The sequence below is a fragment of the Camellia sinensis genome, chromosome 7 (assembly GCF_055761805.1).
Source record: "Camellia sinensis isolate YWXY chromosome 7, ASM5576180v1, whole genome shotgun sequence".
Taxonomy (NCBI): domain Eukaryota; kingdom Viridiplantae; phylum Streptophyta; class Magnoliopsida; order Ericales; family Theaceae; genus Camellia; species Camellia sinensis.
The window spans coordinates 186,003,036-186,028,139 of record NC_138967.1 but is presented as its reverse complement, the minus strand read 5'-3'; the positions used below and the strand labels follow the sequence as shown (position 1 = coordinate 186,028,139).

Sequence of the window (25,104 nt, the reverse complement as noted above, 5' to 3'; positions counted from 1 at the left end):
ACAAATAGAAAAATATAAAAAATTAAACATTAATATTTAAAAAAAAATTCCCAATATATAAAAAATAAAAAAAAATAAAAAAATTTCTAATCCCCTCACTATTTTTTTAATACCATCTCTATCTCCTCCTTACCAATCCCCCTTCCAAGGGGACTACTAATACCAAGGGATTAATAGTCCCCTCCCCATCTCTCAAAACAAACACCCTATTAATAATACCAAGGGATTAGTAATCTCAATCCCCTCCCTATAACCTCAAACAAACGGGGCCTAAGTTTTTGGTTCAGACGAGCCCATTGCCGAGGTTTAAGTTCACTTCTTTGGCTAATTTTTTTGAATTATTTTTAAATTTTTATATTTTTTTTAAAGTTTTGAACAAATTATTTTATTTTATTCTTGTCTAAATGATTCTATTTTTTATTTTTTAAAAAACAAAAGATAATATAAGTCAAACTCAAAAAAAAGAACAAAAAACTAACTTCTAAAGAAAGCCATGGCATAGCTGGTCCTATTATTAGGCCATAACGGGTCTGTTTATCATTTATGTTTCTCCGTATAAATCATCAATTCAACAAGTAATGGACGAATTATCCTAACCATCTTTATAATTTGAGAGTTATGTTACTTTTCCGTTTGGGAAGTGGGTTGGCTTTTTGACTTTTTGGCTATTTTAGCCTGGGCTATTTTAGCCTGGTTTGGGAAGGGCTTTTTGACTTTTTGACTTTTTTGATTTTTTTTGTGAGAGAGGATTGTAATGATTATGGGTTAGATTTGATGTTTTGTTTTTTGTGGCTAAAATAGCCTATTTTGTTTTTTGTGGCTATTTTAGCCAAAAAAGCCTGATTCTTTGCTTGCCAAACGGAGGCTTTAAATTTTTTAATTGTGACATATTTGATTTTAAATTTTAAATCTTGTTTTAAGTAAGAACAATTGAAGATACTATTGCTTTATTTTAAGAGCAAAATCATCAATTTGATAAAATATAAACTAATTTAAAAAATAAATGTCAAAAAATATTTTAAAATTTTTAAAAATTATTTTTACCCACTAAAGATAAAATTATGTAAATTGGATAAATCTTTTAGACATTTATTTTTTTTTAACTAAATTAATTTTTATTATGTGCTTCGATGATGATCATGTAATGAGTAATTGTTTTTATTTTCATTAAATTAGTTTCCATTTTTTCAAAAGTCAAATACAACGACAACTTTGATATTATTATTAAACAAATCTATTAAATCAAAAAATTCAAAACTAAAAATATTTTGTATATTAAATATACCGATTGCACATTAAAATCCTAACAACCATTCATTACATGATCATCATCTAAACACATAATAAAAATTAATTTGATAAAATAAATAAATGTCTAAAAAATTTATCGATTTTACATAATTTTATCTTTGATGGATGGAAATAATTTTTTAAAATTTAAAAATATTTTTTTGACATTTATTTTTATCAAATTAGTTTATATTTTATCAAATTGACGATTTTGCTATTGAAATTAAGTAATGGTATCTTCAATTATCCTTATTTGAAATAAGATTCAACATTCATAGTCAAATGTGTCACAATTGAAAAGTTATAAACTAAAATAATACAAATTTTAAATTATAGGAACTGTTAATGTAATTCACCTTAAAAACAATCAACAACCGTGAATAAAGTCTTCGATAAAAAATGATTGTGATAATTTCTAAAGGACAAAATTAGCAATCCATGGTCTGTTTTTTGCAATCCTAAATTTTCTCTGCACCCAACTGTACCATATCACACCGTCTATCTTCAGAAAGAAAATTTGAGTATTGGGTTGTATAATTTAAGTTACTCAAATTTCAATTTTATCATTTTGTTTAAACTTTACTGTACAATAATCTCCAACTCAACCAGATGAATTAAAATAAAAAAATTTAAAAATTAATGTTCCGTTTATTTAGATGAAAAGTACTCTCTAATAGAAAAAGATTTTTTAATGTTGGGTGATGGTGATGAGAACACAGGTAGAGTGGAAGTGTTGAGTGGCGGCGGCGGTGATAGAGATAGAGATGGCAGCCGTGGTGATGGTAGGGTAGTGGTGGAGGTGATAGTGGTAATGGTAATTAAGGGTGTTCGCAGTTCGGTTGCGGCCTCGGAACTTCCAATTCGCCATCAGTCTGAAACTATACGGATTGAAAAAAATCAATCTGCAATCGTCTGCCGAATTGGCGGATGCGAATTAAGTGGATTGACAGTTTGATGGATAGATACGAATCAATTTTGTAGTTTATTTTTACAAATTTTTAACAGAATCAAACCAATCAGCATAATTTTTTTTTTTTCCCTCTTGAATAACAATTAAATTTATATTTTACAATCATGATAACAATCCAATCTGTCTAGTTTCAGGAAAACCGTGGCCTTGATACATTAATCCAGCATATAATTTTGAAACTCACCCTTAAAAAGCTAACACCCCTACAAGTGTGGGCCATGAAACACGCACCAAAATTCTAAATAGGCTGATTTAACCACAAGCCACTAAAAAACAAATGGGTCCAAATAGGATTTCCACTTAGACTAAATTTAATAAACAAACACCCATTAATAAATAAACACTTACACATGCAAGAGATTTGATGTATTATCAGAACCCATGCGCTACTAGCTAACAATTCAAACACACCCATGTGATGGCAACAATCAGCAGCTATTCCAATGCTGGACAGAAGCATCAAAACGAAACTATAAAACATTTTCTCATTAAGCAACTATAAAACATTCTCTCAAAAAAAAAAAAAAAAAAAAAAAAAAAAAAACAATTAACCTCTTATATAATAATAAAATTATCTGAATTATTAATTAAAATATATTTCTAACATTATTAAAAATAATTAATTAATTTGATAATTTATTAATAAAATAGATCATTTATTATATAATTCGAAACTTGAAGGGACGGGATGTAATTTACATAGCCACAAGAGTATTCCGTATTTTAAGCAAATCTCCAGAGATGTATTTGTAATCTACCCAATATTCTAATAGAGTGCCACATCATTAGTTTGAAAAATAGGTCTAACTTTTTGGCTAGACTAGCACTACCCCGTGGTTTTTTATGTTTTGAGTACATGTATAAGATGCTATTTATTTTAGTTTTTACAAAAAAAAAATAAAAAATAAAAAGAACAAAGAATAAACATATTTTATGTTTTCTGTACATAGAAAAAAAAAAAAAAAACCACATGTTACTAAACACTACTTTAAATGTTGGGTTTCTAATCATTTTAATTTAAATTGGCACAGGTTTTTTAAATCTCAAAATGAATATTTCTTAGGATAATCGCTTTTGAATTTTTTAGGACTGCAAAAAGCATTTGGAGACTTATTTTCAAACTTTATAAACCTCAAGGAATGAGAATAATATATGAAATTAGTCTAAAAAATTTATTCAAGAACATATGGCTCAAACTTCAAACTCAATAATTGCCACTTCTACTTTACATAGATTAGATCTAACTTCACAATTTTTGTATGCCTTCCAAAATTATTGATCTTTGAAAAGAATAACAATTGCATCCAAATCAAACCAATAATTGTGATTTTTTTTTTTTTTTTTTGTCGTTGAATTTCTCTTAAGATCATGCCCAAAGGGCCCATTACGGGTTCGTTTCAATGATTCCAACCCTTCAATTGGTAGAATCTTCAATGTATATTATCCATGAAAAAATTAATATAATAATCATAACATTTTATTTTATCGTATTTGTCTATAAAAAAAAACAATAAGTACGTTTGGTGAGGTGGTTATGGATATGTTTGTATTGGACAGCTTCTTGGCGATTTTTTTAATCAATTTTTCTTCAACCTTGATCGAGATTGTATATAATGAATGAGGTCTATTTTCCTGACTCATTGATGGACCTCATTCTTTATGTACTACTGCTTTTTTGTCTTGGCATCACAATTTCATTATCAGACCATCTTTTGAATGTCTCTTCTATTTGACCTCTTTATTCTTCTTCTAACAATAATGGTAGTGCACAAAAAAGTAAAAATAGAAGTGTATGAAAAAAATGAATTTGTGTTGTGTTCATTTTTATGTGCATATTTGTGTGTTGTTTTTCCCGTGCACGTAAGCATTGCTCTTATGTCTTAACACTTCCACATGGAACTTTGTAAGCGAGTCAAGTTAAGCTTAGTAAATAAGTTGTGCAAGTTTGACCTGAAAACTTAATGAGCATGATTTGTTTATATTTTGAGTTGATCTCAAACTAAATTTAATCAAATGAATCATGAGGCGAAAAGTGAAAAATGATTGAATGCTATTGACTCGGGATTTTAACCAGTCCCATTCCCCAGTAAGGCTAATACCAACAAGTTCCATTCTCATACTAAAATAGTTAATATAGTGATAACAATAAAATAAAAGTTCCTAAATTAACCACAAGAATTAAATCAATCAAAACCAGCTACAGTGTCAAGGACCCTGCACCAACTAGGTTGCTATGTGATATAAATTCTCAAGACTAAATTTTCCTTTGGAAATGTCATTTATAAATTCTCAAGCATCATCTGAATTTAAGCATAGCTCAAGTGGATGTACTTCCAGGTTTGTAGAGGGAGGTTTGGCATTTGAGCTTATGGAGAAGGGTCGAATGCCTGGTTGTGCCAACCCTAAATTAATAACCCACTAACATCATACCGAGTGCTCCAAAAAAAAAATCTAGGCATCATCTAGTAGCTGATTATCTAGATGTAAATAACATAAAATCAGAATTTCAATAGTTTTCTTTTCTCTCCTCTTATTTATTTATTTTATTACGCCCAACAAAAAGAACAATAGCGTAGTGTTAAGGCAATAGAAATCTTGATTTCAGACGTGAATGCCATTTCAACGTATGACATGACTCCAAAAGTTTAAACAATGACGAAATTTCCGAATTCCAACTTATTTAATTGTGCTATCTCCGTGCATATTGTGGTAGCAAATTTACAAACAACATCAACCTACATCAACTAATCTTTTTGAAATCTTTCAAACCTACAGTAATGAAAGTGTCCATGCTTCTTCGGCAACTCCAAATATGACTAAAATCAAGGATCTCGATAGTTTAAATGCTTAATTACTTCATTTTCTTCATTCGATGAGCAAGCACACTAGTTGGTTGACAACAAGAACCAATATGTGAAATTTATACATGTTTATACTCACACATTCCATCAGTCTAAGTAATCAGCAGAAATAATGCATCATGCATCAAACCACATGAATTCAAATTGTCACTAATAAAAAAATTATAATGAAAATCAAACCCTAAATCGTATAGCTTCATCATTCAGAAAATTGAACTGGAAAGAGGCAAATCAAATTAGAATATAGCACATACACACACACGTACATGCATATACATAGAGAGAGAGAGAGAGTACCCAAATTAATCTGTTGAGAACAATCGTTATGACGAAACCATTCCACAAGCGCAGCGACTTCTTCTTCGGAGCGTGGTCCACCAAGAACCTCGCGTCGTTGTTCTTCTACCTATAGCAAATCAACTGCTTCTTCGGCCAGAGCATAAGTGCCGGTCCATTTCCGGTCGAGCTGTCCAGGTCCAAAGGGACAGAATCTCGGTGGTTCACGGTACCCAATGGGTTCAATCGAAGGGTTAGTCTCAGAGTATGAGTATCTGAAATCAAAGGGTAGATTTGATTTCAATGAAAAATCGAAGACTTTCTCTGATTTCAATGAAGCTCTGTTTTGACTATTCCCTTGCTTCTTTTCCTTGTTCTTGTTATTGGCTTTAACCCCGTTTATTTTCGGAGGCAGAATAGAAGAAATTGATAATGAAAGAATTAAAAAAAATTATATTTATTTTGATGATAATTATTATTATATGGATTGTTAAATTATTTTTATGTAAATTAAATATAAAATAATAAAATAAATAAATAAATATAAAAACATTAAATATTAATGTTTTAAAAAAAAATGTCCAACATGTAAAAAATTTTAAAAAAATAAAAATGAAATAAAAAATTTTCAAAAATAAATAAAATAATAATTTTTACTTAATAAAAAATATAAAAAATTAAACATTAATGTTAAAAAAAAATACCCGACATGTAAAAAATAAAATAAATAATAAATAAAAATAAAAAATTTCTAGTCTGCCGGACTATTTTTCTAATATCAAGTCCTGGAGGCCCATCCGAATCCCTTTGGGTAGACCCATCCTAAGCCTAAGCTCACTATTAATCCCTTCCTCATCTCTCAAAACAAACACAATATTAGTGGGTCTCACCTCACTACCAATCCCAATCCCTCCTCTAACTCTCCAAACAAACAGGACCTAAGACTTTTGGAGGTGAATGAAAATGGAGGCTCATAAGTATATCTTCATTTTGGGATTAAGATTGGCTTAAAAAACGAGAGATATTTTTTATAAAATATTTTAAAAAATCAATAAATACACAAAAATATAAAAAATATATTAAAATTTTATATTTTTGGTATTTAATGAATTTTTTAAAGATTTTTTTTCACAAATACTATATTTTTTAAGTGTATTTAAAAATCCAAATATTTTTCCAAATACAAAAAAAAATTCTCCAAAAATAATCAAAAACTAAAATGTTTGGGAAGATATTTGGATTTTTTTGTAGTTGAATGTGATATTTGTGAGAGAAAAAGTAAAATAATTATATGTTTGATGTGATATTTTGTCTAAATTTGTTTTTTATTTTTTATTTTTTAACCTATTTTGTCTTTTAGCAAAAAACTAACAAAAAAAAAACTTTTCTCAAATACCACCTATGTATTCAAATATAACTTAAGAATTTGGAACTAATGAGATCAATATATTTTATGAACAAAACTTTTGAGAAGAATTTCATAAGATGAAACGAACAAGACAATGTTTAAATAAGGGGGAAATGATAGTCATCATTTCTTAAAAACAATTTAGTTCATTACATAGTTGGTTTGGAAAATCTAAAAAATGGACTAGGCCACTTTTATTAAAGTTTCGTTTAGGAATACGTTATTTTAGTAATTTTTTAATTTTTTTACTAAAAAATTTACAAAAAAAATAAAAAGAGTGATTTGACAACTTATGATTATTTTTTGACTTTTTGGGTAAAATAATTACTCCTCAAACAAAGCCTAAGTTCTCTAAATTTGTGAAAACCAACCTTCATATTGGCTTGATTTTAACCTGGTATTGGGAACTTTTATCAAATAACGGTTGGCATGCATACTTCTGAAATGTATTTATCAAACTTTTTAAAATGTTATGTCTGAATTATGAATTTGGATAGAAATTTGAAAAAAGAAAGAAAAATGAAAATACGAGAAAATTAAAATAACAAAAAATTATATTTCATTTACACTTCACTCATCTTTTTCTTTCTCTATCCAAATCCCTTATCAAATCTATAATTCAAACATGTAAGACTGTATTTAAATCATGAATTTGAGTAAAAATTTAAAAAGAAGAATGAAAAGATGAATGAAATGTTAAACCCTAAACCTTAAGAGCTGTATTTAAATTATAAATTTGAGTTGGGATTTAAATTTTTAAACCTTTTTATTTTTTCTTTTCAAAGCCTAGTCAAATCGATAATCCAAAAAAGGTTTCAACGTGAAATCCCTTCAGCATAACATATCCATGAATTCACATTTTAACTATTCAATATCTTGGTGTACATAAGTTATAATAGCAAACATATTCTCAGCTTGACATTTTAACAAACACCTCACGCACACAATGAGGTGAGTATTCTTGGGCAGAGAGAGAGAGAGACACACACACACACAGAAAGAGGAGGGGACGATAGATTTGTCATGTTTTTCTGTTAGGCCAAGGCCCAATTTTCAGACCCATTTTACCTGGACCTAGGCTCCATTTGCCAAGGAGGTTTGGGATTAATTTAGTCATAAAAGACAAAATAGACTATTTTAGCCACAACAAACAAAACATCACATCCAACCCATAATCATTACACTCTTCTCTCACAAAAAAAGTCAAAAAAACAAAAAAGTCAAAAATTTCTTCCTGAACCAAGCTTTTTAGCTCAGGCTAAAATAACCAAAAAAGCCAAAATACTAAAAAGTTAAACCACTTCCCAAACGGATGCTAAATATATGGGTTGGACTCATAAGCTAGCCCACAGACCCATGTTAGAGATTCATACTAACCTCATATATATATATATATATATATATATATATCTATTAAATAATAGATATAATTTCTGTCTCTCTCACTTTTATTTTTATTTTTTGTGTACATATACAATTTTAGTGAAATAATGAAATTAAAATTGATAAAAATAAATAAGTAGCACAGTACTAGCACTCCAACTGAGAAAGTAGTGACTATATTTTTATGAAATTAAAGATACATAGAATTTCATAACATAAACATAATGAATGTAATTATGTATTTTAAGACATAAAGTTTATTTTTTATTTTTCTTGATTCAATATTCTACTCTAATTATTGTAATGCACTTTAAGATTTTGTGTTATAAGTTTTAATTTTTTTTCGTAATTGTTTTCTGAATTTAATAAGAAAGCTCAAATTAAAGCCAAAATTAGGCGCATATGGCCAAGTCCAACTTGAAGCCATGGGCTTGGGCCTTAAATTTTTGGTTCGGACGAGCCCATTGCTGAGGTTTAAGTTCACTTCTTTGGCTAATTTTTTTTGAATTATTTTTAAATTTTATAATTTTTAAAAATTTTGAATAAATTATTTTATTTTATTCTTGTCTAAATGATTCTATTTTATTTTTTAAAAAACAAAAGATAAAATAAGTCAAACTAAAAAAAAAAAGGACAAAAAAAACTAACTTCTAGAAAGCCATGGCATAGCTGGTCCTATTATTAGGCAATAATGTTTTGTAGCTCGATTTTTGCGTGGCTCGAGTGGCCCGACTTTTCACTTTCAACCCCTCTCCCTTTGTCTCCTTGCTCTGTTTCTTCTCTTCTTCTTTTACTGTTCATCTCTTTCTCTCCTTCAACAAATTACGATGATAATTGGAGAGCTTTTCCAGATTGGCACTATATTTTAGTTGTTCATCTCTCCATTGATTTGTTCATGTCTCTATTGAAAGAACTGTTGATCAACAGATTTGTTCATCTCTCTCCATTGAAAGAGAGCTGATCTAGTCAATATATTTTCATCTCTCTCCAAACTCTCTGAACAAATCAACATTGTTGTTCATCTCCCAGATTGGCAAAAAACATTGAAGATTAGTTTACGATTAATCAATTGGTGAGCTAACAAATCAAAACCAAATTAAAAATCTGGGAAAGCTAACAAATCAAACCAAAACCAATTCAAACCCAAATTTGGAAAAGCTAACAAACCAAACCCAAAAATCTGGGAAAAGAAATCAAACCCAAATCAGTCAAACCCAAAAATCAAAATCAAAACCAATAAGCCACAGACCAAATCATATAAAATCAATCAAACCCAAAATAGAGGGGGAAGAGAAGGAGGTCGCCTTGCTTCGTCGTAGACTCCGACGGTGATCCGGATTGTAGGTGTCGGAGAAGGAGAAGAAGGAGGCTTTTGGAGTAGAGAAGAGAGAGAGAGAGAGCCAAATCAAACCCAAATCAAAAATATGGGAAAGCTAACAAATCACCCTCCTCTGTCTTGTCCTTCTCTTTGTCTTCTCCGTCTCTTCTTTTGTCTTCCTCCTCCTTCGGTCTTCTCCTCCTCTTATTTGTTCAAAGACAAAACATAGGAGAAGAGAAAAAGAAAAGAGAGACAGAAAAAAAAAAAAACCTATCCAAAACAACGTCGTTTTGGGTAGATTCGAGCCGTTCGGACCGAATTGTTTTGAGCTACGAAACATTATTGATTATCGGGCCATAACAGGTCATATTATATGATTATTTAAATTGTTTATCATTTATGTTTCTCCGTACATATCATCAATTTAAAAACAAAAGATGAATTATATTAACGGTACTTGTAGTTTGAGAATTGTGTCACTTTCATTCTTGACTTTTCAATTATAACACATTTGACTTTGAATTTTGAATCTTGTTTCAAGTAAGGACAATTGAAGATACCATTACTTAATTTCGAGGGCAAAATCGTCAATTTGATAAAATATAAACTAATTTGAAAAATAAATGTCAAAAAATATTTTGAAATTTTTAAAAAATATTTTTACCCACTAAAGATAAAATCATGTAAAATTGATAAATCTTTTAGATATCTATTTATTTTTTTAACTAAATTAATTTTTATTATGTGTTTGGATGATGATCATGTAATGAGTAGTTGTTTTTATTTTCATTAAATTAGTTTCTATTTTTTTAAAAGTCAAATATAGCGACAATTTTAATATCATTATTAAACTAATCCATTAAATCAAAAAATTCAAAACTAAAAACATTTCATATATTAAATATACCAATTGTACATTAAAATCTTAACAACCACTCATTACATGATCATGATCTAAACACATAATAAAAATTAATTTGGTGAAATAAATGAATAAATGTCTAAAAATTTTATCGATTTTACATAATTTTATCTTTGATGGATAGAAATAATTTTTTAAAATTCAAAAATATTTTTTTGACATTTATTTTTATCAAATTAGTTTATATTTTATCAAATTGACGATTTTACTATTGAAATTAAGCATATCTTCAATTGTCCTTATTTGAAACAAGATTTAAAATTCATGGTCAAATGCGTCACAATTGAAAAGTCAAAAACCAAAATCATATATGGGGACGGTTAGTGTAATACCTTAAAAACAATCAGCAACCGTGAATAAAGTTTTGGATAAAAAATGATTGTGATAATTTCTAGAGGACAAAATTAACAATTCATGGTCTGTTTTTTGCAATCCTAAATTTTCTCTGCACCCAATTATGCCATATCACACCGTCTATCTTCAGAAAGAAAATTTGAGTATTGAGTTATATAATTTGAGTTATTCAAATTTCAATTTTATCATTTTGTTTATCAATTAAACTTTACTGTACAAGAGTCTCCAACTCAACCAAATGAATTAAAATAATAAAAAAAATTAAAAATTAATGTTCCGTTTATTAAGATGAAAAATATTTTTTAAGAGAAAAAGATTTTTTTTATGTTTGGTGATGGTGGTGGGAACAAAGGTAGAATGGAAGTATGGGGTGGTGGCAGCAGTGATGGAGATAAAGATGGTAGCCGTGGTGATGGTAGGGTAGTGGTGGAGGTGATAGTGGTAATGGTAATTAGGAGTGTTCGTGGTTCAGTTGCGGTCTCGGAACCTCCAATTCGCCATTCGTCCGAAACTAGGCAGATTGGAGAAAATTAATCCGCAATTGTCCTCCGGATTGGTAGATGCAAATTTAACAGATTGGCAGATTAATAGATAGATGTGAATTGGTTTGACAGTTTATATTTTTACAAACATTACTAGAAAAGGGAGCTTTGGACACAGAATTTTTTGCGACTGTTTGAAAATCATCTTTTTGTCACGGCAATTGAAGCCATCGTCAAATTAATTTTTTTTGCGACGGGAAATCTAAAACTGTGGCAAAAAAATAGTATTATACACGATGGTTTGTTATCGGTCAATTTTTTTCTTCCTTTTTGCGATCGTTTTATTTTTTTGTGACGCCTTTTTGTTCCTTAGTCGCAAAATGTTATATTTTTTTGCTCTCTCTCGCCCTCTCTCTTTTCCCGCTCTTCCCTACCCTTTCAGTATTCTCTTCTAAGAAAAAAAAAGAAAAAAAAAAAGAAGCTTCCGTCTTCTCCTTCTGTCTCTTTCGCTCCCAGTTGTCTCTGTCTCTCGCAGTCCCAACACCACCAGCGTGGGAAGAGTTCCAGGTAACCTTCCTCTTCTCTCCTCTCCTCTCCTCTCCTCTTCTTTCCTTTCACACTCACTCGCACAGACCCTAACAATCTCTCTTTCGCTCTCGCTCTCACGTTACCCTTACAGACTACTTGTAGCAATAGCGGCGGCGACTTCCCACTGGTTCTCCCTCCGGTAGCCAGGTATTTTTTGCCTCTGCTCCCCTCGCCGATGTTGGTGGTTGAAATATTTTTTGCTTTTCTTTTTGGGCAAAAAAATAAGGATCTCTTTAATTGAATAATTGAATGTGGTGTGTGGAAATATTGTGTAATACATGCTTAACCGTTGGAAACTGGACTACTACTGCTTGGAAGCTTATAATCACAATGGGATTTGCTACTTCCTGTAATTCCCCCTTTTGGAATTGGAATTTGGAGCTATATTATAAAAACTAAGGTTTATAATTTTGGGAATTTCAAAGGAACAGAACAAGATGGAGAAAATGTTGGAAAATTTATAAAGATGTAGTTGTGAATTGAAATAGACTCCATTTTGAATGAAAGAGTGTAACCTTTCATGGTGTCTTTTTGTTTTAAAGGAAGGGTCAAACCTCCATTTGAATGAAATGGTGCAAACCTTTCATGGTGTCTCTTTATTTTAAAGGAAGGGGTATGTCCCTTCTTCATACCTTTTCTATTCAAATTGAATAGGTGCCAACAAAGCCTATATAAAGGCAGCCCCATTCCAATTTTGATTGATTTCAAAAATTCATTTTCCTTGCCTTCATTTTGCTCTCTTGCGTTCTTTATTCTTCATATTATTTTAGGGTAATTTTCAGAGAGTTAGAACACAGGTTTGGTTCGCCAAATAAATTGTTTGGAGTGCTACTACAATTTGTGAAGATCATTATATCCTGGGAGATAGACGCCACTCAACCGTAAGCACCGTAGCGGGGCGAATCTGTCTTAAGAACAGAGTGTCACACACTTGACTTGGTCTTTTATTTTTAATTCGGTTCGATAAATAAATTCGGTAAGTTATTTATTTTATTTTATTTGACTTTGTTTTAATTTATTTTATTTCCACAGAAGATTGTTCCAACAATCTTAAGACATATTCGAATTATTCTGTTTACAGAATTTTTCGTTTGTTTCCCTTTTTTTCATTCTTCGTAAATAATTTCGGAAGAAAATTATTTTCTGTGAATTTACAAAATAATATTCTAGTTGGAAAAATGAATAGTGATTATATGCTATTTGACAGATAGTAGTAATATACTGTCTCTTTTCTTTGACAACAACTAGTAGTACGATACCGGTGTCATTAACAATTCAGAATATATTTTTGTGAAATTTTTCAGAAATTAATTTTGGGTTTTAGAAATTATTTTCTGAGTTTTCATTACTTAAAATTCTGTTTTAGTATTTTAATTATTGAAGTGCTATAGAAATTAATTTTCTGTGTGGAATTAATTTGGTTGAATAAAATTTTATTTTATTTCCAAATTAATTGAAAAATAAAAGTTATTTTCTTATTTCTTTTATTTTACAGAATTTAATTTCTTGTGTGGAATTAATTTGGTTAAATAAAATTTTATTTTATTTCCAAATTAATTGAAAAATAAAAGTTATAGTTTTTATTTCTTTTATTTTACAGAATTTATTTTTCTGTGTGGAATTAATTTGTTTAAATAAAATTTTATTTTATTTTCAAATTAATTGGAAAATAAAAGTTACATTCTTGTTTCTTTTATTTTTACAGAATTTAATTCTGAGAATTTGGTTTAATTTTCTGTGTAGTGAAAATTTTAATTATAAATTTGTTTTATAAATTAGAATTGATGGCTACTGAAACAAATGTCCAAACAAGTACTACTGTGGTGGCTGCAATTGCACCAACCCCCTCTCCTGTGATGACAGTACCAATAAATTATGGAGAGAAGCCAGAGAAGTTCTCAGGAACTGACTTTAAAAGATGGCAACAGAAAATGTTGTTCTATCTTACAACTCTGAACCTGGCTCGTTTTCTCTGTGAAGATGCTCCTATCCTGAAAGAGGATGAAACCGACCGGCAAGTGGTTGCTGCGGTTGATACTTGGAAACATGCCGATTTCCTTTGCCGGAACTACGTCTTGAACGGACTTGACAACACATTATACAACATCTACAGTCCAATCAAGACAGCAAAGGAACTTTGGGAATCGTTGGAGAAAAAGTATAAAACGGAAGATGCCGGCTCAAAGAAATTTGTGGTTGGCAGATTCTTGGATTTTGTAATGGTTGATTCAAAAACTGTGATCAGCCAAGCTCAAGATTTCCAACTCATTCTGCATGACATTCACGCAGAAGACATGTTTCTCAGTGAATCCTTCCAAGTTGCAGCCTTAATTGAAAAATTACCAAAAGGCTGGAAGGAGTTCAAGAACTACCTCAAACACAAGCGTAAAAAAATTTCTATGGACGAATTAATTGTGCGTTTGAGAATTGAGGAGGACAACCGCAATTTTGAAAAACGAGCTGGTAAGCATCCTATGGAGTCTAAGGCAAATGTGGTGGAACATGCTTCAAAAACCAAGAAACGAAAGTCTTCTAGAGAAAGTTCATCACAAGGCTCTAAAGGGGGGATAATAAAAAGTACAAGTTTAATGGCAAATGTTACATCTGTGACAAAGAGGGACATCGGGCCACAGATTGCCGTAGCAAAGGCAAAAGCAAAAGAAGAACAAGCAAGAAGCCTGCTCATGCCCACATGACTGAAGTGGACAATATTTCCAATGGTATAGATGATATCAATCTTTCTGCAGTTGTTTCCGAGGCAAATCTTGTCGGAAATCCTAAAGAATGATGGGTGGACACTGGTGCTACTCGCCATATTTATGCCGACAAAAAGATGTTCACATCTTATTCTATAATGGACAATGGTGAACAACTCTTTATGGGCAACTCCTCAACTTCCAAAGTTGAAGGACAAGGAAAGATTGTACTCAAGATGACATTTGGAAAGGAACTCACTCTCAACAATGTGCTGCATGTACCGGACATTCGCAAGAATTTAGTTTCCGGATCTTTGTTGAGTAAGAATGGGTTTAGGCTAGTTTTTGAAAGTGACAAGTTTGTACTTACCAAAAACGGGATGTATGTAGGAAAAGGTTACATGTATGATGGCCTTTTCAAGTTAAATGTAATGACCGTTGTACCCCCAGTTATTAATAATACTACATCTTCTTCTTACTTGCTTGAGTCTTCAAATTTATGGCATGGTAGACTAGGACATGTTAATTATGGATCTTTGCGTAGATTAATTAATATGAAATGTTTACCTAAATTTAACATTGATTCAAATCATAAATGTGAAGTTTGCGTTGAGGCAAAATTATCTAAAACTCCTTTTCATTCAATTGAAAGAAGTACGGAACCACTTGAATTAATTCATTGTGACATTTGTGATTTTAAATCAATTCAAACTAGAGGTGGGAAAAAGTATTTTATCACTTTTATAGATGACTATACTAGATATAGTTATGTTTATTTAATTCGAACCAATGATGAAGCTTTGGAAACTTTCATTCAATATAAGAATGAAGTTGAAAATCAACTTGGTAAGAAAATCAAGAAACTTAGAAGTGATAGAGGTGGTGAATATGAATCACCTTTTGGTGAGTTTTGTAAAGAACATGGAATAATTCATCAAACCACCGCTCCTTACTCACCTCAGCAAAATAGAATTGCTGAAAGGAAAAATAAGACTTTAAAAGAAATGATGAATGCTATGTTAATCAGTTCTGGATTACCTCAGAACTTGTGGGGGGATGCAATACTTTCTGCTAATTATATTTTAAATAAAGTACCCCGAAAGAAAGTGAATCAAACACCTTATGAAATGTGGCATGGTAGAGTACCATCCTAAAAATACTTAAAAGTGTGGGATTGTTTGGCTAAAGTGGCTATTCCTAGTCCTAAAAAGACTAAGATAGGTCATAAGACCATTGATTGCATTTTCATTGGTTATGCCAAGAATAGTAGTGCATATCGGTTTTTGATTCATAAATCAGAACATTCCGAAATGCATGTAAATACTATTATTGAGTCTCGGAATGCATCATTCTTTGAACATGTATTTCCAAATAAAACTGGACATCTTTTGATACTATTACTAGTAATGATCAAGAACATGATCAAGAGCAAGAGTTAGACCAAAATGAGGAAGAAGAACCTAGGTGTAGTAAACATATTAGAACCTCAAAATCTTTTGGTCTAGATTTTCTAACATTTTTGTTAGAAAATGAGCCTTTAACTTTTAAAGAGGCTATGTCTAGTCCTGAAGCTCCTTTATGGAAAGAAGCTGTCAACAGTGAAGTTGAATCCATCTTGTAAAATCACACTTGGGAATTGGTGGATTTGCCACCAGGTTATAAACCTCTTGGGTACAAGTGGATTTTCAAAAGGAAAATGAAAGCGGATGGATCAATTGACAAATACAAGGCAAGACTTGTGGTCAAAGGATTTAGACAAAAAGAAGGTCTACACTATTTTGACACATACTCACCGGTTACTAGAATAACATCCATTAGAATGCTAATTGCCATTGCATGTCTATATAATCTAGAAATTCATCAAATGGATGTTAAAACCGCTTTCTTAAATGGTGAGTTAAATGAAGAAATTTACATGGAACAACCAGAAGGGTTTTCTGTTCCAGGGAAAGAAAAGAAAGTGTGTAAATTGGTTAAATCATTATATGGTTTAAAACAAGCGCCAAAGTAATGGCATGAGAAATTTGACAAGGCAATGGTGTCAAATGGATTTAAAATTAATGAGTGTGACAAATGTGTTTATATTAAAAGCACAGATAAAGGTTATGTCATTGTATGTCTTTATGTAGATGATATGCTCATCATTGGTAGTAATAATGACATAATTAAAACTACCAAGAAAATGTTGAATAAACATTTTGACATGAAGGACATGGGCATTGCTGATGTAATACTTGGTATGAAAATTACCAAAACATCAAAAGGATATGCTTTGTCACAATCTCATTACATTGAGAAAATACTTGACAAATTTAGCAAAGATGATGATCATCTTGTAAGAACACCTGTAGATATTAATTTGTATCTTTCTGAGAATGTACAGGAAAGTATTTCTCAATTAGAGTATGCCTAAATTATTGGAAGCTTAATGTACTTGATGAACTGCACTCGTCCATATATAGCTTATGCAGTAAGTAAATTAAGTAGATATACGAGTAATCCGAGAGTAGAACACTGGAAAGCAATTATAAGGGTTCTTAGATATCTCCAATTTACTCGTAACATTGGGCTTAATTATACTAGATATCCAGTAGTACTTGAAGGATACTGTGATGCAAATTGGATATCGGATACAAGAGACTCAAAGTCCACTAGTGGGTATGTCTTTACTCTTGGTGGGGCGGCTGTATCTTGGAAATCTTCCAAACAGACTTGTATTGCTAGGTCTATTATGGAATCTGAATTCATAGCTTTAGACAAAGCAGGGGAAGAGGCAGAATGGCTTCGCCACTTCCTTGAAGATATTCCAATATGGCCAAAACCGGTGCTTGCTATATGCATACATTATGATAGTCAATCAGCAATTGGTAGAGCACAGAGTCATATGTATAACGGAAAGTCTCGACACATTCGTCGTCGACATAATACCGTAAGACAACTACTCTCTAATGGAATTATGTCCATAGAATATGTTAAGTCTAAAGACAATATAGCGGATCCACTAACCAAAGAGTTAGCAAGAGAGTTAGTTGAGAATTCATCGAGGGGAATGAGACTAAAACCTATTAAATAAGAGTTATCATAACGGCAACCCAACCTAGTTGACTGGAGATCCCAAGATCTAGGTTCAAAGGGACAACTGAGTTGTGAATGACTCAAAAGGATCACTGGGGAGTTTATCTCCTACCCATTTCTTTGATGAAATAGTGATGTCTGCAGCGGTTTAGGTTAAGTAATACTTTTAATGATTCTTATATCTAGGTAAACCTAGTGGAGTATGGCAGGATATTTTTCATAAGAATCACCTATGTGAGTGTGAACTGGGCCGGTTCTATAAGATTTGTGAAGGGCTACAAGTCTTTAGAGCACTCATGAAAGACCAGGTTGTTCAGGGCCAAAATGAACACAATAGTGAGAACTAAACTGTGTCTGGAGATATACTGTGTGAGTTCTATTGTCTTGGTTTACACAAACGGCTGAACAGTTCAAGACATCATGTTCACTGGTTAGCTAGTAAATCCGATAGTATCTCACAAGGGAAGGTTCAAAGCCAAAAGCTACCTATCCTTTGCAGAATATTTCCAATTTCTGTACTCTCTGTATTTACATCATGTTGTTGCATTTTCTCTCTGTCAATTTCATTCATGTGGGGGATTGTTGGAAAATTTATAAAAAGGTGGTTGTGAATTGAAATAGACTCCATTTTGAATGAAAGGGTGTAACTTTTCATGGTGTCTTTTTGTTTTAAAGGAAGGGTCAAACCTCCATTTGAATGAAAGGGTGCAAACCTTTCATGGTGTCTCTTTATTTTAAAGGAAGGGGTATGTCCCTTCTTCATACCTTTTCTATTCAAATTGAATAGGTGCCAACAAAGCCTATATAAAGGCAGCCCCATTCCAATTTTGATTGATTCCGAAAATTCATTTTCCTTGCCTTCATTTTGCTCTCTTGCGTCATTTATTCTTCATATTATTTTAGGGTAATTTTCAGAGAGTTAGAACACAGGTTTGGTATTGTTTGGAGTGCTACTACAATTTGTGAAGATCATTGTATCCTGGGAGATAGACGCCACTCAACCGTAAGCACCGTAGCAGGGCGAATCTGTCTTAAGGATAGAGTGTCACACACTCGACTTGGTCTTTTATTTTTAATTCGGTTCGATAAATAAATTCGGTAAGTTATTTATTTTATTTTATTTGACTTTGTTTTAATTTATTTTATTTACACAGAAGATTGTTCCAACAGAAAAACCCTCTATCCCTTCTCTCCCTCTCTTTAATATATACACAAATAGATTAATAGAATATTGGGTTTTCAATTTAGCCATCTTTGTTTCCCTATTACTATATCATATTTAGATATAGTGCCCACCCATGCAATAAAATGGATTCTGTGTTCCTGAAATTTTCTTTCTGAATAGTGAATTTAGTTACAGAAGTCCAGTTTGTGCATTCTTACTGCTGGTACGTAGAATTTGGAATATTTCAGTAACTATCAACCTGAATATAGTTCACAGCCAGATGTAACAGTTCCTACTTTTGATATCTCTGTTTGTCAAATTCCTCAAAAGCTGCTAAAAAGTTTCAGGGTGTTTCTTCTTTTGACTAGAACCATGTTTCAATAGATATATATATATTTTTTTCTTTAAGTGTTTCAATTGGAATGGGTTCCTTGTAAGCCTATGGGAAATGTTTGAGTTTTAGAGTATATGTTGATATCAATATTTTAACCTCATTCTCTTCATAAATTCAAAATGCAAACACACCAGAAAATGTGCTCACTAATGCTTCTCAAAGCATGGCCACTGTGAATTGTGGAATCCAAACTATTCTATATTCAACAACCTGATACTGCTGAAATCTCAAACTGGAAAATTCCAAAATAATTAGGACCACATATTCAAACTTAAAAGGGCTGACTTTGTGATTCTCTATCCCTAAATTGCAATGTGTTCTTAATTATTGAATCATAGAATCATATCTTTGTATTTACATATTTTAAGATTTTTATATGATATAACGATTATGATCGCATTAAAGTGGGGGGATAGAGAGATTTGGCACAGAGAATCTTTAACCCTGAGAGATACACAATGCATACCAAATGAAAGAAAAATTATTAAATGCACCTAAGCATCGGGTCCACGACAATCACAAATTGAAATCTCGCATATTGTCTTTCCAAATATTAACACAGAAAGTAACAAATTTTACTGTATAAATCAATTACATTCAAATTAAAACTTAAAATAGCAAATGCCAAGGACCACCACTTCTCCACATGAAGAGGTGAATTAACTCCAACCCCTACACAACAGAGCCCCAAGTTTGCACTACAGCATTGTGTGTTTTTAAAGGTTGCTATGATTGGATTCTCCTTAGGACAACCCTTTTTATAGTTGGAGATAACCATCTTCAAAGTATTACAAACTGATCTGAAAACCCAAACTATATTGGTTTTTTTATTTTTATCGACCACAAACTATATTGGTTCGGTTTAGGTCCAATTCTATTTTCTATTTTTGGGTGAATAAGTCATAAAATAAAACAAGCAAACTATATAGATATACAAGGGGCATAACCCAGCCCTAACAAGAGCTATACAAAATAAAATCCCACAAAACAAAAACAACAACTAAACTAGCCAAACCAGCCGGGCTACGAACCACATAATCCTGTTCATAACCCCCATCCAAAAAAAGGAGGGGGGTAATGAACAAGAACCAAAATAGATGCAAACTGCCATAATAGCGCTGTGAAGAAAACCACCCTACACAGCCCGTAGGAGATAGCCAACAAAAACAACTATAATATTGGCCCAATATCCAAGTAAACACTACACCAACAAAACAGGTAACAGAATTCATTACCCAAACCGTACAACCAGATAAATAAACAAAACATGGACTGTCCAGTAATTAATACAAATACAATCCATACGAAATTAAGACAACGACTATCCATAGGAGAAGATATGTGCTGGAAATGGCACAAAAAAGTGCAATATAAGCCCAACACCAAAATGAACTGCCCTCAATTTCAGCAGAGGTATCAATACAACCTGTGAAAACCAAAACAATCTCACTCAAAAAAGGAGAACTGAAGCAAGATTGAGTATATGATACATAACCTAAGGCAAACCTCACTCAAATATGCACTAACAATCTCAACACTCAATAGCAAAGCCACTCTCAAAGAAACAGGTTATAGAACCATATCTAAACCAAGTAAAAAATATAGGCTCTCACCAATGAAGTCCCTACAACTGTGCCAGCAACTGACATAATCCTGCAAGAAAACAAAGTTAGGAGCACTCTTATAAAATTTCACAACACTCAACCCACAAGCTCACTAAGACTACCACCTGACTATATACTCATATCACACTTAACCCTTAATCCCTAAGAAGGGCCAACATGACGACCTGCATAGCAAACTGTTAGGAAAATCATATAGCTCACAGTTCACTCAACCCTGATTATGGAATCACGCCACACTCAACTCACTGCTCCATTCAATCACTTCCAACACCATAACAGGTATACCAGTAGCCAGAAAAGAGAGAGGACCACCTGCAAAATCTGTTAGAGATACCCATTGAAACATTAAGGATTATCACCCCTAAGGATAGATGAGGGCAGCCTCCAAACCATGAATCATTTGAATATCTTTTTAAATTCTTCAGAGACGACACTCTAAATCTAACCATATTAAAAATGTTCAAAACAAGAACTTCTTCAGGAATTTTCTCCTTGGTAAAAACTCTATTATTTCTCTCAAGCCAAAAGAGGTAAATAGTGCAATTTAGAGCAAGCCTGGAAATAATAGAGCCAAGAGAATTTACCCTTAACAGATTTAGCAATATAAGACACCAGCCCAGTCCAATTTAACACAGGCCAAGCCACATTGATCTTAGTTTTAATATTCATCCACACTCTCTCAGAGAAGGGGCAGTTAAAAAACTAGTGAGAGTGGTCCTCAGTGTGGTAAAGGCATAATGGACAAGTAGCAACAGGGGAAATACCAAACAATTTCAGCCTATCACCCATATTCAATCTATTCTGGATGGCCAACCAAGTAATAAAGCTAGCCTTAGGAACAGTCACAGCACTCCAAACCAGATTAGACCACTCAACTTCCTTAAAAGAGGCTCTCCAAGCATTCCAAGCAGATTTGATAGAGAACAGTCCATCAGTAGACAGAGTCCACACTAGCTTATCTTCCTATTTATTTTCTTAAACGTGGAGGAACAAAAACAGTCAAATGTGGTGATTATCTTGAATTTGAATTTGAAACTGAGTGCTAAAATTTCTTTAATTGGAATAACTACTGATTATCTTGATAGGTTGATGAATTTCAGCCATGTCTTTGTTGACTTACCACTGACCACAAGGGGTTATATTTCTATAAACTGCACTTATTTAAATCTCTTTATTAAATTATTGTCATCAAATTCAAATATGTTGGCTAGCCATATTTACTTCTCCTGGAATTTATCAAACCATGATGTTTGACTTTTGAATAACTTCCAAAGCTAACTTGAGTTATTAGTTAGTTATGGGCATATCTGATGAAAAAGTATTTTTAAATATTATTGTTGTTAATGTTGTAAAAAATTTATCGGATAATTTATGTCCTTGTACAGAAATACCACCCCTCAAGGGTCCTTACTCTCGTATATCAACCATTTGCACTTGGGACACTTGCAATACTGACATAAAAAGAGACAAAAATCAATACCAGAAGAAGAAACCTATTTGGATATATCCTTTTTTTCCTAAGTGCTCTTGCTGTTCTTGTTGTAAGTACCATAATTATATGTATTATATCTTCAACTTACTCCTTAACCATATGGTTTTGTAGTAACATGTTTTAGTAACTCAAATTCAAATTATTAAGCATACAAGTCCACTTTGATTCCATCTTTCATTGTATTGCCACAGCCGGATTTAGCTACATCTGGAAAAGGAGGAATTGGGACTTATATTGGAATATGTATCATTAGCAGTGCTTTTGGAGTTGCAGATGCTCATGTTCAGGGTGGAATGGTTGGAGATCTATCATTTATGCTACCCGAGTTCATGCAAGTTAGTATTTGTGGTTAGCTTATTATCTGATCTAGTTTTGAAGTTTTGATATAAGCTTTCTTGTTTTTTATTCTTCATGTCTTTTCTTGCTGGTTTGGCTGCATCTGGGGCTCTAACCCCTGGCTTGAGATTGATTACAAAAGCAGCATTTGAGAATTCCAAGGATGGCCTGCGCAAGGGAGCTAGTATGTTGAAATCCTTTTAGCTGTTTTTCATAAATTTTGTAGGAAATATGATTCACTAAGTATTGCTACATATTGGGGTTACAATTTTCTAGTTACTGTTTTGTGAAAGAGAAACTCCTCAAACTTATGTCAACATTTAAGCCAATGACTCAAAGTATGAACGTAAAGGAGATTAAGTTTAGGTAGGTAGACAATGACCTTTTTTCTCTCAAATTTTTATTTATTTTTTATTTATAAATATTTGTCGTTATTGCTTTCCACCTAAACTACAAATAATAGGCTATCATTGTCAATCTTTTTAGGTAGTTGATTCTAATGCATTTTGTACTCTATTTGACTTCTGTTTCCAAACCAAGTATTTTGCTTGTGCCCTATTTTGTTCAAATTAATGACATGTTTGTCCCGGATATTGGCAGCTAACATAATCCAACTGAATATCTGTAGTGAACTTCATAATGGAAAAACATAGATGTTAAGGTAAGATAATGATCAAACTGATTTGGATTGTAGAGTTACAAAATGAATTAAAATTTTTACTTATGATAATGGAATCGATTTCTCTGATGGATATGCTTTCTTTAATTACATACAACACCAATATCTTTTCTTTAATTTCAATTGCACTGTTTTAAAGAATGCTGAGATAGATTACAATGATAGCATGTAATACTAGTTTACTAATTTTTTTTACTTACGGTTCATTGCAGTTTTATTTTTGCTCTCTCTGCATTTTTTGAACTCCTCTACATTATTTTCTATGCATTGGTCTTCCAAAGCTACCAATTGTAAAATACTACTGCTCAAAGGCGGCCTTAGAAGGATCCAAAATTGTTTCAGCTGACCTTGCCGCTGGTGGCATTCATACAGAACCAGGACAAGAAGTATGTTTCGTTCACTTTTAATTATGATGATTATATGGAGTAAGATACCCCTAATCCCTAATCTTGCTCGGCCAATCTTTTATTGGAACGTGAGCAGGCTGAAGAAGAAGACTCTAAACACCATGAGCGACTAAGCTCAAAAGAATTGTTGTTTCAAAACATAGATTACGCACTTGATATGTTTCTCATATACGCACTGACAATGTCAATTTTCCCTGGATTTCTATCTGAAGATACCGGATCACATAGCTTGGGTTCATGGTTAGCATTTCATAACTACTTGACGAATTTCATTTTTAAAATAGGCTATTTTTATTGTTTCTCCTTAATAATTTAGAAGAAGAAGAATATCCATTTAAACTTATTCGGATCTTCTTTTTTTTTTTTTTCTCTATTTCTCTGGTTTTTTATTTTTAGAATCTGGTAATACTGCAAGTATGCACTTGTTCTAATAGCAATGTATAATATTTGGGATCTTATTGGGAGATATGTACCACTATTAAAATGCATTAAGCTAGAATCACGAAAAGGACTTATGATAGCAATTGTTTCTCACATCTTGCTCATCCCAGCATTCTATTTCACAGCCAAATATGGTGGCCAGGGCTGGATGATATTGCTCTCATCATTCTTGGGGCTAACTAACGGTTACCTCACTGTCTGTGTCCTTACTTCTGCTCCAAAAGGTTATAAGGTTCGTTGATTTAGGGGTTGTTTGGTTTAGCTTATGGAGCTACTTAATAATTTATTTTCTTTTTTTATTTTTTTGAAAGTCTGCTAGAGTGTTGATGCAGCTTTTGAGGCAAAAACAGTTGAAGTAATTTTAACTTTTATTTTCTAATCTGGTTGACACACTAAAATGGTTAAACAACATCAAATGTCAACGAAACTTGACACACACGACTAACTAGGCATAAATAACTTGTAGGATAAGATAGAACTTGAAACCACTGTCTGTGTCCTTACTTCTGCTCCAAAAGGTTATAAGGTTCGTTGATTTAGGGGTTGTTTGGTTTAGCTTATGGAGCTACTTAATAATTTATTTTCTTTTTTTATTTTTTTGAAAGTCTGCTAGAGTGTTGATGCAGCTTTTGAGGCAAAAACAGTTGAAGTAATTTTAACTTTTATTTTCTAATCTGGTTGACACACTAAAATGGTTAAACAACATCGAATGTCAACGAAACTTGACACACACGACTAACTAGGCATAAATAACTTGTAGGATAAGATAGAACTTGAAACCGATTCCTAGTTTTGAATCTAGAGCCTAATTTCTATTTGTAAAAACTTGTCCTTTAGAAACTTTTTTTTGGGAACCGGTTGACATACTAAATTGGTCAAATGGCATCGGATGTCAACAAAACTTAACACATATGTCTAACTAGGCACAAATGACTTGTAAGA

General features: G+C 32.1%; 1 protein-coding gene and 1 pseudogene across 1 annotated transcript in view; one reads left to right on the top strand and one right to left on the bottom strand.

The window, feature by feature from the left end:
- The window catches only part of LOC114317346 (uncharacterized), a 231,032-nt gene extending 225,263 nt beyond the window's left edge, over nt 1-5,769 (bottom strand). Inside the window, exon 1 of the mRNA XM_082880116.1 lies at nt 5,419-5,769. The gene's annotated coding sequence lies outside the window, so the exon portion shown is untranslated. The remainder of the gene's footprint in view (nt 1-5,418) is intronic.
- Nucleotides 1,982-24,403, top strand: LOC145789363 (equilibrative nucleotide transporter 3-like; annotated as a pseudogene).
- Nucleotides 24,404-25,104: the final 701 nt, after the last annotated feature.